General features: G+C 41.8%; 1 protein-coding gene across 3 annotated transcripts in view; it reads left to right on the forward strand.

The window, feature by feature from the left end:
- The window catches only part of LOC106509183 (histone-arginine methyltransferase CARM1-like), a 268219-nt gene that overhangs the window by 163121 nt on the left and 90114 nt on the right, over positions 1-14984 (forward strand). The window lies entirely within an intron of this gene.

A 14984-nucleotide genomic window follows, 5' to 3' on the forward strand; every position in this document is an offset into this window, starting at 1 on the left:
CTGGAATGTTGATAATTTACCTAATTTTATACAATGAGTAAATGAGAAGGCCAGAATTTAAACCCAGTTAGTCTTACTTTAAAGCCCACATACATAACCTCTGAAATGTAGTGCTCATGAGAAGGTTGGCTGAAATTACCAAAAGAGACTTTAGTTTCTCTGGGCATAAGGGTGGAGTAAAAACATTGAAGTTAGTTAAACATCCCCACACATGTATGAAGCAGCATTGCACCATGGTTATGTTTGTGAGTGCTGGCCGCAGAAAACTGAATTCAGATTCTGGCTTGGCCACTTACCATGCACCTGCTGTAGACCTTTATCCTGTCTGCCTTGAGATCCTGGGCAGTTATCTACTGTCTCTGGGCTTCCGTCTCCTTATCTATAAGAGTAGTAGCTACTTCCTAGTGTTGTTGCAAAGCCAAGATGATCCAGTGCCTAGGAAGTGCCCAGTACATGACCCAAAAAAGCAGCTCGGTCCATGGTAGCAAGTGTAATTATTACTGATGGTCTAGGCATAGTGCTGTAGTTTCCACTTCTGCAAGAATTTCAAATCTTTCACATCCTGATTTTTCATTCTGCTTCTTTCTTCATGCAGTTTTAATGAAAATACTTTCTTGGCCAGAGCACTGCTGGCTGAGAACTCCATTTGGAATCCATCCAGGAAACTGACCCTGCTGGAACCCCATTCCCCTCCTCAGAGTTTCTGTTAATTGCCATCTGGCTATTTTTAGTTTCTTTTAGTGTGAGCTCCATACAAGCAGGTAAAGTCCATCCTGCTGAGGGTGTGGGGCTGTGTGAGCCATAGGGTTTTAATTTGGAAATGTTTTGACACTTCATTTGTCAGGGCACCAGTTGCTGGAAACTTGTGAGAGTAAGCAGGAGCCGGGAACTTATTATTTTTTTAAATCGGCATTTCCACAAAGGAGAGAATCCCCAGTCCAGTCGCAACAGCTGCTTAGTGCATCCAAATGGGAGGTTGGCTTAGACAGAAGGGATTCAGGGATTTGAAAACTTAAAAGAAAACCTAAGTAACAACAACAGGCATGCAAAGCAACCTGTTCTGATTGTCAGCTGATATTCAGACTTTCAGAGCCTGAGCTTCTAGCTCTTCCAGGGTGAGTTTTCTTCGGCGTGGGCTTCTCATCAGTTTGGTTTAAGGTCCTTGAGTCCATCTCTCTGATTCTGCTCTGAAATTCTTCCACTTTATTTGGTTAATTAACCTGGCACACCAGTGAAACCCAGCTCCAATCATGGATGGGAATAAAGGCTGCAGCACAGGCCTGCCAAACAATCATGTCTGCACATGTTAAAACAAGTCTTACTTCCTGAAAATTGTTTAACCTCTTTAGTGATGTATGAATCACATACAAAAAGCCATACATATTTAATGTGTATAACTTGATGAGCTTGGGGATAACTGTATACCCATGAAACTATCACCACAATCTAGGCCATAACCGTATTAATCACTTCCAAAAGTTTCCTCCTGCCCTCTTTATTTATAATAGTAATACTACTTATGATTTTGCGATAAGAAGATGCAACATAGGATTCACTCTTTTAGCAGTATTTTAAGAAACCGTACGGTATTGTTAGTTATAGGCAATAAACTGTGAGGTAGATGTCTAGGAAGTAAAAATTATTCATCTTACATAACTGAAACTTTGTACCCTTTGACCAAGGCTTTCCTGTTTACCTCTGTCTCTAGCCCCTGACAACCACCATTCTACTCTCTGCTTTTAAGTGTTCGGCTATTTTGTATACTTTTTTTTTTTTTTTTTTTTTTTTTGCTTTTTTAGGGCTACACCAGTGGCATATGGGATTCCCAGGCTAGGGGCTGAATCACATCCACAGCTTCCGGGCTATGCCACATCCACAGCAACTCAGGATCCAAACCTAATCTTTGACCTGCGGTGCAGCTTGCAACCACACTTGTTAACCAGTAAATAACAGTAAAATCTGCATTTAGACCAGGGAAGTGTGAAGAAAGGAAGTACCTCATGACTCCTGCTAGATGCTTTGCAAATCCTATTTCAGTTAATCCTTGCATGTTCATCAGGGTTCTTAGCTGCAAGCAGTAGAAAACCACCCTGCTAGTTTCAGAAAAAAAGAAAGAAAAAATAATTTCCTAAAAGGGTGAAGGATCATCAGAGAACTAGGCTTGGAGGCTACAAGAACAAAAATAATTGCCAAAATCATGTTGCAGAATTGAAGTTGGGAAGACATCAGTCCAGCCAGATGTGAATACCACAGTGGGCATAGCCCTCACTCGGTGTTACCCTTGAGTGTTGTCCTTAGACTCTCCCAATGCTGTGCGCTAAACATGGAGGGAGTCATGACCTCACCAGAGTGGATTCTGTGCTGTCCTTGAGTTTGCACACTGTCAGCTAACAGACAAAGCACATATCAGTAGACATGTCAGTAGACATGTCTGGACATGTCAGTGTTTTAGCTGAAGGGGTGCTGGAAAAGAGCATCTGATACACGCAGCTTCCTGAGGGGAGGCCGGTGCTGCCTCAGAAGTGGTGGATTCCCCAGGCATAGGAACGGGGTTCACTGCTGAGGGGCACGGAAGAATAGGAAATGCCTTCCACACCGTATGACAAATTCAAGATATTTTGTTAGCGTGATAGGTGTAGAGAAAAGGACCAAAGAAACAGAAATTTAACTAATTTGCTTCAAGGTACACAGCTACTAAGTGGTGGCTATGTGCAAACTCAGTACTGCCAGGACTGTTCCATGATATGGGGAACAACATAAAGCCATTAGGTGTTCTAGGTTGAAAATTAAACTGCTATATTATTTATATACATGATTTTTGGAAAATGTATGGGGGCAGGATGTGATAGTGAAAAAACAATCATATATTTTATATATATATATCTGTAGATATACTCTGTGTGTGTGTGTGTGTGTGTGTGTGTGTGTGTGTGTGTGTGTGTAGATATATTTCCCACTGGCTTGGACTATTTATTTATTTATTTATTTATTTATTTTAGGGCCACACCCAAAGCATATGGAAATTTCTAGGCTAGAGGTCTAATTGGAGCTGCAGCCACTGGCCTATACCCCAGCCACAGCCACAGCCACAGCAATGCCAGATCTGAGCCGCATCTGCAACCTACACTGCAACTCATGGCAATGCCAAATCCTTTGACCCACTTAGTGAGGCCAGGGATCAAACCCACATCCTCATCAATACTAGTAGGGTTCACTACCACTGAGCTACAATGGAAATTCCTGGCTTGAATTATTTTAGCTTTTTAGGGCTGCCATAATGAATTACCACAACTAGGTAGCTTAGAACAACATAAATTTACTCTCCCACAGTTCCAGAGGTCAAAAGTCAAAAAGGCTGCCAACAAACCCATGCTCCCCCTGAAGGCTCCAGGGGAATATCCTCCCCCACCCCTTCCTAGCTTCTTGTGGTTGCTGGCAATCCTTGGTGTTCCTTGACTTGGAGATGTACCACCCCCTGCCCCAGTCTCTTCTTTGTCACATGGCATTCTCCCCATATGTCTGTGTCTCTATGTCCATTTCTCCCTCCTTGTAATAACACCAGCCATATTGGATTTAGGGCTTACCCTAATCTAGTATGATGTTATCTTAATTTGATATATCTATAAAAACCCTATTTATGCTTAAGCTTACATTCACAGGTTCTGGGTAGGCATGAATTTTGGGGGACACTATTCAACCTAGTGCAGAGGCCAAGGTTCATGTTAGGTCACATATCCCAACAACTCACCCCTAGGGTTAATTCTCTGTAACGAAGGTGAGGAGAAAGAGGTGAAAAATGGACCTTGGTCTTAACCAATCATTTTGGCCCCTTAATCCCTTAAGAAGCCTCTACATAGATTTCCTGCATGTTAGTGAAGCAGATGGCATGTCTGTGCCAGGATTCTCCTGAGTTTGAATAGAATCTGCTCCTCAAAGGCGACTGGAGAAAGATGCCAGAATCAGCAGAGGAAAATGCTTTCATTTAGTATGAAAGCAAAGTGCAGCTTTCAAGGAGAGCCAAGAAGGCTGAATAAACAACAATCACAGACCATTTTTCAGGGCATTTGGTAAAGAGGGAGCTGGGTGCTTTACTGCAATAGATGGATTTGCTAGTCAATATCTCTGCTCCAGGCCCATCTCTGTACCTTTCAAGATGGTGACATGTGACCTTAATCTTTTGGAGGTTAATTTTAAAGTGGGTTGAGAACACTTAACAGATGGTAGCTGTGAGAATTCAGTAAACTGCTCTACACAGAGTCTCAGCACGGCATCAGAATTCTGTGGTCATACTGGGGAATTTGAATCAGAAATCATCACCCCCCCCCAAGGATATGACTTAATTGGGCTGGTTAGGGTAAACTAGGTTATACTGCTATAACAATCAACCCCCAAACCTCAGTGGTTTAAACTCAATAAAGCTTTATATCTTGCTCATTTCATCCATGATGGGTTAACTAAAAACTGTATTTTGTCTTGTTCTCACTCCAGGACCTAGGCTGAGGAAGCAGCCCCTATGTGAAACAGGACTAGTTCCTATTGCAGAGAGAAGGAGAGAGTGGCAAAGGCACACTCCTAATTCTTGAGTCTTCCACCTGAAAGTGACCCATGTTAACATCTGACTTCATCCCATAAGCCAAATCAAGTCATGTGGTCACTCCTAATTTTGAAAGGGCAGGGGACTACAATTCTACTCTGTCCTGGGCTCATAAGGACAACCAGGAATATCTGGCAGATAGCACTAATGACTATCCTACCAGATGGCAATTTTGCAAAATCATTCAAGGGACAGAGTGCTAAGGTGATATTCTCAGTGCCTCAGCTGTGCATGGGAGGGAACTGGGGGTGGGGGAAGAGATTTGAAAAATTAATATTTCCCTGATATGGTTTGATAGGCTTACTTACTATTACCTTCTGCCTGGTGGCTTCCCTTCCTACTAAAAGCAAGGCATTTTATGGAGTTCCTGTTGTGGCTCAGCAGGTTAAGAACCCGACATAGTCTCCGTGAAGATGCAGTTTTGATCCCTGACCTTGCTCAGTGGGTTAAGGATCTGGAATTGCTGCAAGCTGTGGTGTAGGTCTCAGATGCGGCTAAGATCTAGCATTGCTGTGGCTGTGACTGTGGCTTAGGCCAGCAGCTGTAGCCTCGATTTGACCCTAGCCCAGAAGCATCCATTAAGTGTGGCCACAAAAAGATAGATAGATAAATAAATAAATAAAAGCAATTTAGAAACATCCTAAGGTTGAATTTCTAAACCTTTCACATCGCCTATAAGACAGTGCCATAAAGGGCCAATTTGGAGCAACTGTTGACTTTGCTGAAGGCTTATGTAGAGGATTCTAGGCAACAGTAACTTCTAAAGTAGATGTCTTTGTTTTAATATCTACCTTCCAGGATAAGAATGTAGGTAGATAAAGAAGATAAAGTTAGGAGTTCCTGTCGTAGTGCATCAGAAACAAATCCAACTAGTATCCATGAGGATGTGGTTTCGATCTGTGGCCTCGCTCAGTGGGTCGAGGATCCAGTGCTGCTGTGAGCTGTGGTATAGGTCAAAGACACAGCTCGGATCCCATGTTGCTGTGGCAATGACGTAGTCCAGCAGCTGTAGCTCTGATTCAACCCCTAGTCTGGGAACCTCCATGTGCCACAAATTCGGCCCTAAAAAGCCAACATAGTTACATTGTACAAAACCAAGTACTGTACTAGAACCTGGCCTTTTCTGGCACTAAACCAGGAATTAGGCTTCAGTGAATTTAGAGCCTGTGCTGATAATCTTCTTTTTACTTAATCTCCTAAATGTGAGATATTGACACAGTCACTCCACTTGAGAGTGATTGTTTAGGTTTAGAATTTAGACGTTTGGAAACCAGAAAAGACAGAATCACAGGAAAACATCAGTAAACATGTTGAATTTTGTGTAACTACCACCATTATCTTAGCCTCCTTTCCCTGAATCACAGATCATGCAACAAAGTCTTTAGTGCTAGTACTTTCTGGAGGAGGACAGACTCAGCAAGGCAGGGGTGAGGTGGGGAAGGAGTGGGGCAGGTACAGGGGCCTATATTACTGAGCTGGCCACAACTTGCTAAAAAACTGATTGCTTGGGATCGTAGGGCACCTTCAGGGAGGTCATATGAAGCCACTCTGTTTTCAAATAGTTCATTAGGGGAGAGAAGGAGAATGATTTACCCAGTGGCCACCATCTCCCACTGGTCAAGTATGCCCCCATATATTAACTTCCTTACTCTTCAAGGTGATGTGTATGCATGCAAGTGAGTGCTGTAGGTAGTGCTTGCATCATGCCTGGGCAGCAAGAAGGACACTGCAGTAGGAGGAAAGGGACAAAATGCATGTGGCACCCATGAGGTGGGCACTGTATTCTCGTATGCATGAGCAATATGAGGAAATAGAGGAACCCTCTGCAGCAGCTCCTTAAACAGTGGTAATAGCATCAGTGAAACAACTCTATTTTTCAAAGACCAGTGCATGTAATTTCTATGGCCCCTCTGGCCAGCCAGCAAGGCGAATGTTCCATTCTGGCATGCCACATAAACTCAAGGTGTTATAAACATCACCCAAGCCAGGAACCCAGGGGTCAATCTAGACTTTTTCTTTTCCTTTCCAGTCTCCACATCTTTTAGCTTCTATTAACCCAGCAATTTTGCAACTCTTCTCTTCTCCTCTGTCCCATAGCTAATTCTTTGTTCTCATTCTTATGGTATCCTTCCTGGAATGTTGAAAATGTTTGCCAATTAGTTTCCCTGCTTGTACCAGTTAAGATATATTTGGCCTCAAGTGGGAGGAAATCCCTATTTACAATGGCTAAAATGTTGGAGGTAGTGTGACTCTGAGATGTTTTAATCCAGTTCCTCCGAGCATCACATTTAAATTTAACCGTGTCCAGGAAAGAAGAAGCATCTTTTCTATGTGTCTGTTTTAGAAGAGAGAAAAGCATTCCAGTAGCCCCCCACCCCCACCCCACAAGCAGATTCCCCACAGTTTCATTAGCAATGCTAATTTGCAAATGTAAAAGCCAGCACTGACAAGAGGAATGGAACCAACCATGTATGATTGCCCTGGCCCGATCAGGATCCCTCCCTGGGACTGGGGATGGTTAACCATGGGGAGGAGGATAAATAAGTAATAAAGTGAAGTTCTGATAGGAAGGAAGAAGGGACTGATGTTGATTAGGAATCAGCAGTGTCTACTTTGCTAACTGATTTTGTGGGCTCCAATCCATGATACTACCGTGATGCTGCTAAAATACAATTATGAAAACATTATTCCATTGAGAACTTTTTTTATGATCCTTCTTTGCCTGAGGATCAAGTCCAAGCTTGTAGTCTAGTATGCAAGATCATCTGTGAGCATGCATCAGCCAGTTTCTCCAGCTTTTGCTCTTGCCATGTTAAGGTCTCAACCATGCCCTCACTTCTCCCTCTAACATACACATCGTGCCTCTCTGGAAATTCACTGCCTTCCAAATATGACTGGCTCTATCATTCTTAGGTGCCTCTGTTCATACTGCTCTCTCACCCTGGAGTTCCTGCCGCTCCCTCCATTCAAATGGCATGATGTTGTCTTATCTCTCAATTTTAACTACGCAAGTCATCTCAGTGAAGTCATTCCAGACTCCTAGGTAGATTAAACTAATCCTCCTTCATCCTTTCACTGTGCCCATTATCTAAGACTATCATTGCCACTATAACACATTATTGTGCTTCTTTCCTACATACCTTTTTCCCCCAACTGGATAGTCCTATTATTTTGATCTTTGCATTCCCAGCATCTAGTAATATTTGGTGCAGTGGGTAATAGGAAGCACTTAATAGATGTCTGATGAATGAATGAAAGCCTAAGGATTTAGAACTGAGTAATCTGGTCTGAGTCTACTGGCAGCTTATGGAAGAGGTTAACTCTGGTAAGATAAACTAAGGGTAATCAGCATCTTTGTGTTTTCCATAATAATGAAGAAAAATAGCTGGAGAACTGGTGAAAGGGTGGTTAAAAGATTGGTGATGGGTTTATCTATCCTCTGCCAGAAGATTAGGTGGAATGAAATAAGGGTGTTCCTAAGTATTAATTACTCATTATTTAATACAGGCGACCCTTTGGTTGAAAGCAAGTTTTGCTGCACAGCAGATGTAGAGTTCTCTTATGAGAGCTATCACTGCAGAATTCTTCTGCTGTAGTGAAAGTGCTAATTATCTAAGCAAGATTTCAGCCTAAGCTGCAAAAGCCGTAATGGGATGTCTTCTTCAGCTCTTGAGGTGATTTGAAATTTTTATTCTCTGACAAAAGCCAGAGTAAGAGATATGTTGGCTGCAATAGGCTGTGCATTTCTCTCATTCTGTTACTGCCTGGAAACTGTTCAGTTAGCCTGTACGTCAACAGTTTGGATGTTGGAAGAGCTGGGTGAAATCTATCAGGTAGACAGACAGCCCATGGCAGGTAACAGTGATGATAAAACATATGACAGTGCAAGAGAATGGGGTACTTGTAACTTGGGGTGGTTCAGTGAAGGTATCTACAGATATAATAAGATAATAGCTGGAAGAAGCAGCAATGTCAATGAAAGTGGTAGGTCGTTAGGACACAATCTAGGAGTATGAGGCATACTCCTCATACTCCTCAAGACAATAATGACAGGGTATTGCAATTCAGAGCAGCCATTGATATGCTCAAGCAAATAAAGAAAGAATGTGTAAATAATAACTGGCATAACTCGAGGAATTAATTGTGGGATTATCAGCGCCTCATTATTAGAGGATAGTTATAAACTTCTGGGGTGAAAAAAAGGCTAAATGTGACCACTAATAGTATAGCCTCAGCAGCCTCAGCAGCACACAAAATAACTTAGAACTGCAAACGAAGGGAGTGCTAAGAACATAGCGTTTGAGTTAGATGCATTTGTTTTTATCTCATCTCTGCCATTTATTAAGTGTGTAGCTTCAACTCCATCTGATTCTGTCTCTTTATCTATAATCTGGAGAAGGTAACAATAGTTCCCACATTACATAGTTGTCATCATGAGTAAATAAAGTAATGCCTACAAAGTACTAAACAAGCATAGTACCTAATAAGTATAAAAATAATGGTACATAATTTGTTTTTACTCTATTTCAACTGTAGTTTTATTTTATGTTTTCATAAGGACCTGGATATTCTTTGTTATTTTTAACCTAATAAATCCAGATAAATAGCTTTGAACACTTTTGGGGATTTTTTTAGCCCTGTCCAAACATTTTACAGGATTTCTTTGCCCAAGAAACCATAAGAGCACGTAATTAAAATTATCTGTGTAAGCGAAATGACCTTATCTTTTTATATTTTTAAAACTTTGTTTACAAATAAATTCATAGAACTTTTGACCATGGCTACATGGACTGATTGTTGACTTTACCCGTTCGTCCTGGCAGGGATTTCATACTGTTTTCTGGTGCTGCCACATCTAAGCCCCATATTAGCCATTTCTATAATTATTGCCTATGTATCCAGGGGAAACCCAGGATGGATTCTTTCTCTAGAGGAACACTGTATACCAGAACTACCTGGATTGTAATGTAATGATAGTAAGGTGATGTCAAAGTTAAGTCATCCTCCTCTGAGGGATGCTTAAGATCACTAGATGGAAGTAGACATGTTATAGTGGTAAAAGATGTGTTCTTAGGATGTTAACAGATTTGCACAGAATATTTTGGATCATGGCTCTATTCCCTGTCTGCAGTAGAGAGACACATTTTTATTTATTCAGTTTGTTTAACAAAGATTTAATATCTTTACTATGTGCCAGACCCTGTGCAATCTCAGAGGTTCATGAACGAGCAAGAAACTGATGGAGGCCTCTCCTTTAATAAAGCTTACAATCCAGGAGTGGGAGCAGAAATTAATCAAATAATCCTTCATTGAAAGAAAAATTATGACTTTGATGAGTGTTATGAAGGGGGGGGTTAAGAAGGTGATGAAAGAAAGGATATAGCTGGAAGATTTTACTTAGCAGGGAGGAGAGTAGATATTAGAGAAGTCATCACTGATGGAGAGCTATTTGAGATCCAAAGGATGAGTTGGTGAATCAGCTGGGGTTCCCACAGGAGAGAAAAGGCACACCCAATGAGGTATTTTAGGAGAGTTAAATAACAGGATTGTTTACAAAGATGTGGGCAGAGTTAAGGGAACCACCATGGGATGGTGAAACACCCTGGTGCTGGCACAAGTGAGAATCTATTACCACCCCTGGACTTAAGGCAGGGTGAGGGCTAGTTCCTGGAAACCTGGAAGAGTAGTCATAGCTGTAAGAGATGGAACCCCAGCAAGAGCTGTGGCTTTCGGTAGAAGAGACACAACCAATCCATAGAGACCCAGGAGGGAGGAAGCCAAGAGAACAAATCATCTTACCTCACTCCCTCTGACCCTTTGTTGTCTTTTCTCTTGGCTCATCCTAGATGGATTTCAATAGCAAGGAATCCCGTTGGTATAGTCCATATAGGTCAAACTCCTGACAAAGAGCAGGATGGAGATAAGCGAAGAATAGATCTGGAGGATCCCATGAAAAAAGATCTAGCATGATGGGTGTTGAGCAGGTTAAAATAAAAGTATCAGAGGCTGGTTTCATAGAGTGCACAGTGGGAGCACCCTGGCAAAGGGAGCAGCATGTGCTGAGGCCCTGTTGGCAGAAAGGAGCATGAAACTGTCCAAGAAGGTCTGTATCAGGGTGTCTTGACATAGTCAAAAGAGTGACTCAAGAGACATGTTTTGATTATAGCCAAGGATGTAAGGCAGAAATCAGGAAGAGAGACAGAGTATAAAGTATCAGGTTTGTGGGGTGACTTGGGCACCAAGAAATATGAAAGAGGCTGGAAGCAGAAGGCCAGGTTAGGTGAAACAATTCAGGATATAAGCCTTCAGTAAAGTCAGGGTATCCGGAGCTCATCTTCTTTGGGTTCTAGCTTTGTGATGCAGGAACACTCCCAGAGTCCAAATGTTGACACAGTCCTAAGGCTTTTCCAGAGGGAGCTCTCAGTGATGTTGGAATTGGGAACCTACCATATTGAGTCATTCCATTCAGTCATTTAGTCAGCAGATATTTATTAATCGCTTTTAGGTTTCCTACTATATTAGGTGCTGAGAAATAAAGGATATGATTCTTGTCTTTGGGGGAGCTTAGAGGCTAAGCAAGGAGGATAAATATGTAGGGATACCCTTGCAATATCCTGTAATAAGTGCTGTGTTAAAGAGCTATGTACCAGGTGCCAGAGAGCCCAACCTAGACCAACTGACTGAGGAAGCACCCTGAGATGTGACATCTGAGCTGGGTCTTGAGTTTCTCAGGTAGAAAAATTTCAAGGGAAATGTATTGGTTAGCGTATGCCAACTACTAAATATAAACAATCCCTAAATCTTAGTGGTTTAACAGAATGAGATTATTTCTTGTTCATGCTATGTCCTTTATGTTCTGAGTGGCTCTTCCCAAAGTGGCAATCCAGGGATTCATTCTCTTCTCAACTCCAGTAAATGATTTGTAATACCATTGCATAAGGAGCAGAGTGTGGGAGGTTCCCTAGACCCTTACCTATCTTGGCACAAAAATGGCACTCCTCATTTCCCCTTGCATTCCATTGGCCAGAGTTGGTCACATGACCATAATGTAGATGCAGAGGGGTGGGGAACTACTTCTGGCTGGGCAGCTGCTTCCCTACCAGTCTTCTCAAAAAGAGCATGATCCTTTGGTTAGGAGGCTATGAGCTGCCTCTACTGCAAGGGACTGCACGTGAGGGACCCTAGGATCAAAGGAAGGGACACAGTTGCTATGCCTAGGTTGGGGGAGGAGGGAGGTAGAGGAGAATTACAGAAAGAGACCAGATGAGTTAGTCATTGCTAGACTGCTCAGGCCCAAGGATGAGACTCCAAAGACACCAGGCTCTATTCCTGCTGTTGCATTGAGACTTTGGAACTTTTCTCAGAGTGTGATAGGGCCAGACTTATGTCTCTTTATAGTCCACCCTCTCCTCCCATCTTGGGCTGCACAGAAAGGTGGCATGATGGTGCTGAGAGTTGAGCACCAGGTTGTCCTCCAGTTACCAGCCATGTTTCCTTGGGCTAGAAACAGTCTCTCCAAGCCTGCTTCCTTCTCAGTATAATGGAACATAACTTTGTCCTCTCCATCCCAGAGGGTCATGAGTACCAAATAGCTAGTGTCAGGGGAATGTCCTTTGGAGACTATAACCTGATTTACATGTAGAAGGGGATTTTATTAGTCTCTCTTTGCTTCTGTTTGAGGGGAGGTAATTTTCCCTAGGACAATAAAGTATAACTTAATGTCTGCCAATATCCTCAAACATACCTGGGTCTCTGATAATCAACCAATGGTAGAATAAAAAATGGGCTCAATATAATCTTCTGAGAACAAGAAAATGTGATTAGAGGCAGCTCCAAGGCTTCCTGAGGTGCCAAATAAGAAGGTGTAACAGAATTATCTGCATTAATGTCCCCCCCTCTCCTCATCTGGGAAACCCCAGCTGGAAAGGATTGAGATGGTATATTTACATTAGAGCCTAAATATTTGCTTTGACTGCTCGTTTTTCACCAGAGAATCTATTCTCAGCCTTCCTAGGCTTTGTTTCCAACATTTCATGGCTTACATAGATGGGGAATAATGTCCCTCCTTCTGCTCGAAGCCCCAGACTGGAAATTCACTTGTTAACTTTTTAAATATACATACAAGCAGGAAACAGATGGCATTATCTGGGTAATGCTAGCAAAAGATCAGATTCTTTTTCACAGGCTATGCTCTGTTTCGAAATAGCCAAATGAGTAAGGTTATTTAGGCTTGAAATTAGTTATTGAAATGAAGTATTTGGAAAATGGCCCCAGTTTATCATTTTTCACCTCTTCTCTATGTGGGGTCTGAGTCTGTCAAAGCATCTTCCTACTAAGTGGCCTAATTTAGCAAAAAGTTGAACCACATCGGGCTCCCTCCCATCTCTGTCCTTTCTCTCTCTCTCTCTCATTTTCTCTCTCCTCTGTCTCTCTCCTAGTAGTAAAACATTTCTTTGGTTTTTAGGATGCAGGATCAAGAGAAGAGAAAAACACTGCTCTAAGATGTGTTTCATGACACCCTAATAAAAAAGACAGAGTTCCCTTCATGCAGTTGTAGGGCACCTGAGAATAAGCTGGTGCAGTTTCTATTGTGTCTTAATTTTGTATCCCTATTTTGGACTGAACATGGAATCTAATGTGTTGCTTTTTTTTTTTTTTTTTTTTTTTTTGTCTTTTTAGGGCCATGCCCGTGGCATATGAAGGTTCCCAGGCTAGGGGTCAAATCAGTGCTGTAGCCACTGGCCTACACCACAGCCACAGCAATGCAGATTCCAAGCTGTGTCTGCAACCTATACCACAGCTCACGGCAATGCCGTATCCTGAGGCCAGGGATTGAACCTGCATCCTCATAGATACTAGTCAGATTTGTGAGGCCAGGGATTGAACCTGCATCCTCATAGATACTAGTCAGATTTGTTTCTGCTGAGCCACGATGGGAAATCCCAAGGTGTTGCATTTTTAATTGAAGGCTCTGGAAAGGTTCCCCTGGATGTGGAAGGCCCTGGATTGCACCCTCCAATTTAAGAGCCTCCACTTCCTCAATAGCCATGGGTGTTCTTGCATTAAATCAAGACCATGTGAAGATGATATATTTCCTAGGGAGGATGGAGAGAAGTGAATAGTGGTATTTCCAAAAGTATAGACAGCCTGACAGCAAATTCCAGAGACTGGGTGACATTTTAAATTGGTAATGCTCCTAATTACCCAAATCCTAGGAAACCATATGGAATACAGCCACAGCTCTAGAATTAATATAACTGAGCACTGTGAACCCATTACTAACAGCATGTTCTCTTAGAATAATGGCACCGTATCTGTGTCAGCACAGTGTGATAATTGCAATTAAAACACACACGCATACATGCCTGCACAACCTCTGATGTTTCCTATTTTTTGGAAACATTTTTCCTATCATCAGAATAAAAAAAATTGTAAACTTTCCTACAAAAAAATAGTACTGTTTCCTTGTCATTCATTGCCTATGGGTATTGCTGCCTTAAAAATGTAACCCAGCATTTATACAAAAAAAAAAAAAATGAAGTTAAGTCATTAACATGTGATTTTATGGCCCATGACTAGAAGACAGAAATGTCCAGATTCAACTCCTAGCTCTCCCACTTACTGATGGATGAACTTGGGCTCATTCAATGTCTCTGATTTTAAGTTTTGTCATCTCACAAGTGGGCACAATAATGCAATCTACTCACACATTTATTGTGAGGATTTGGAGCCAAGCAAAATGCCTTGCTCAAATCTAGGGCTAAATAATGCTAAGAATAAAAGTCACCGATAAGACAGAAATACGGGAACCTAAGACTGAGCTTCAGACCTTGGCTTCAGCAGTGTTTGGGGCGAGCAGTGTTTCAGTTTTTTCTGAATATATACACACTCATATGAAGACTTATTAGTAGCTGCTGTAAAAATATAACCATTTACCTCAGCATATTGTGCTACTGAACTGGCTTCGACTGCATAGACTCTCCGAGCTCCAGCCTGTACAGCAAAAAGTGACAGTATTCATTTTCTTTTTTTCACTGTACAGCATGGGGACCAAGTTACTCATACATGTATACTAAAATTTATGTGAGACAGTTTTCATTTTGTTCATGCTGACACATAGAGTAAGTAAATTCATTCATGGCACTCTACTTTTCTTGGCCCTAAGCATCCTAAAACAATCCATGTTACAAAGAAACTATAGTAATAATAGCAACAATTTGAAAAACACTAATTATGTGCCATGTGCTTTGTATACACTTCATATTAATCCCTACAGCAAACCTGAAAGTGGATATTAGTAACCCCACTTAATATATGAGAAAAAGGAGTCTCACAGAGGTTCATAACTTGGCCGAGGGAAGACCACTTATGAAAATTGAAGCTAGTATTT

This window comes from Sus scrofa, chromosome 1, assembly GCF_000003025.6.
Source record: "Sus scrofa isolate TJ Tabasco breed Duroc chromosome 1, Sscrofa11.1, whole genome shotgun sequence".
NCBI lineage: Eukaryota > Metazoa > Chordata > Mammalia > Artiodactyla > Suidae > Sus > Sus scrofa.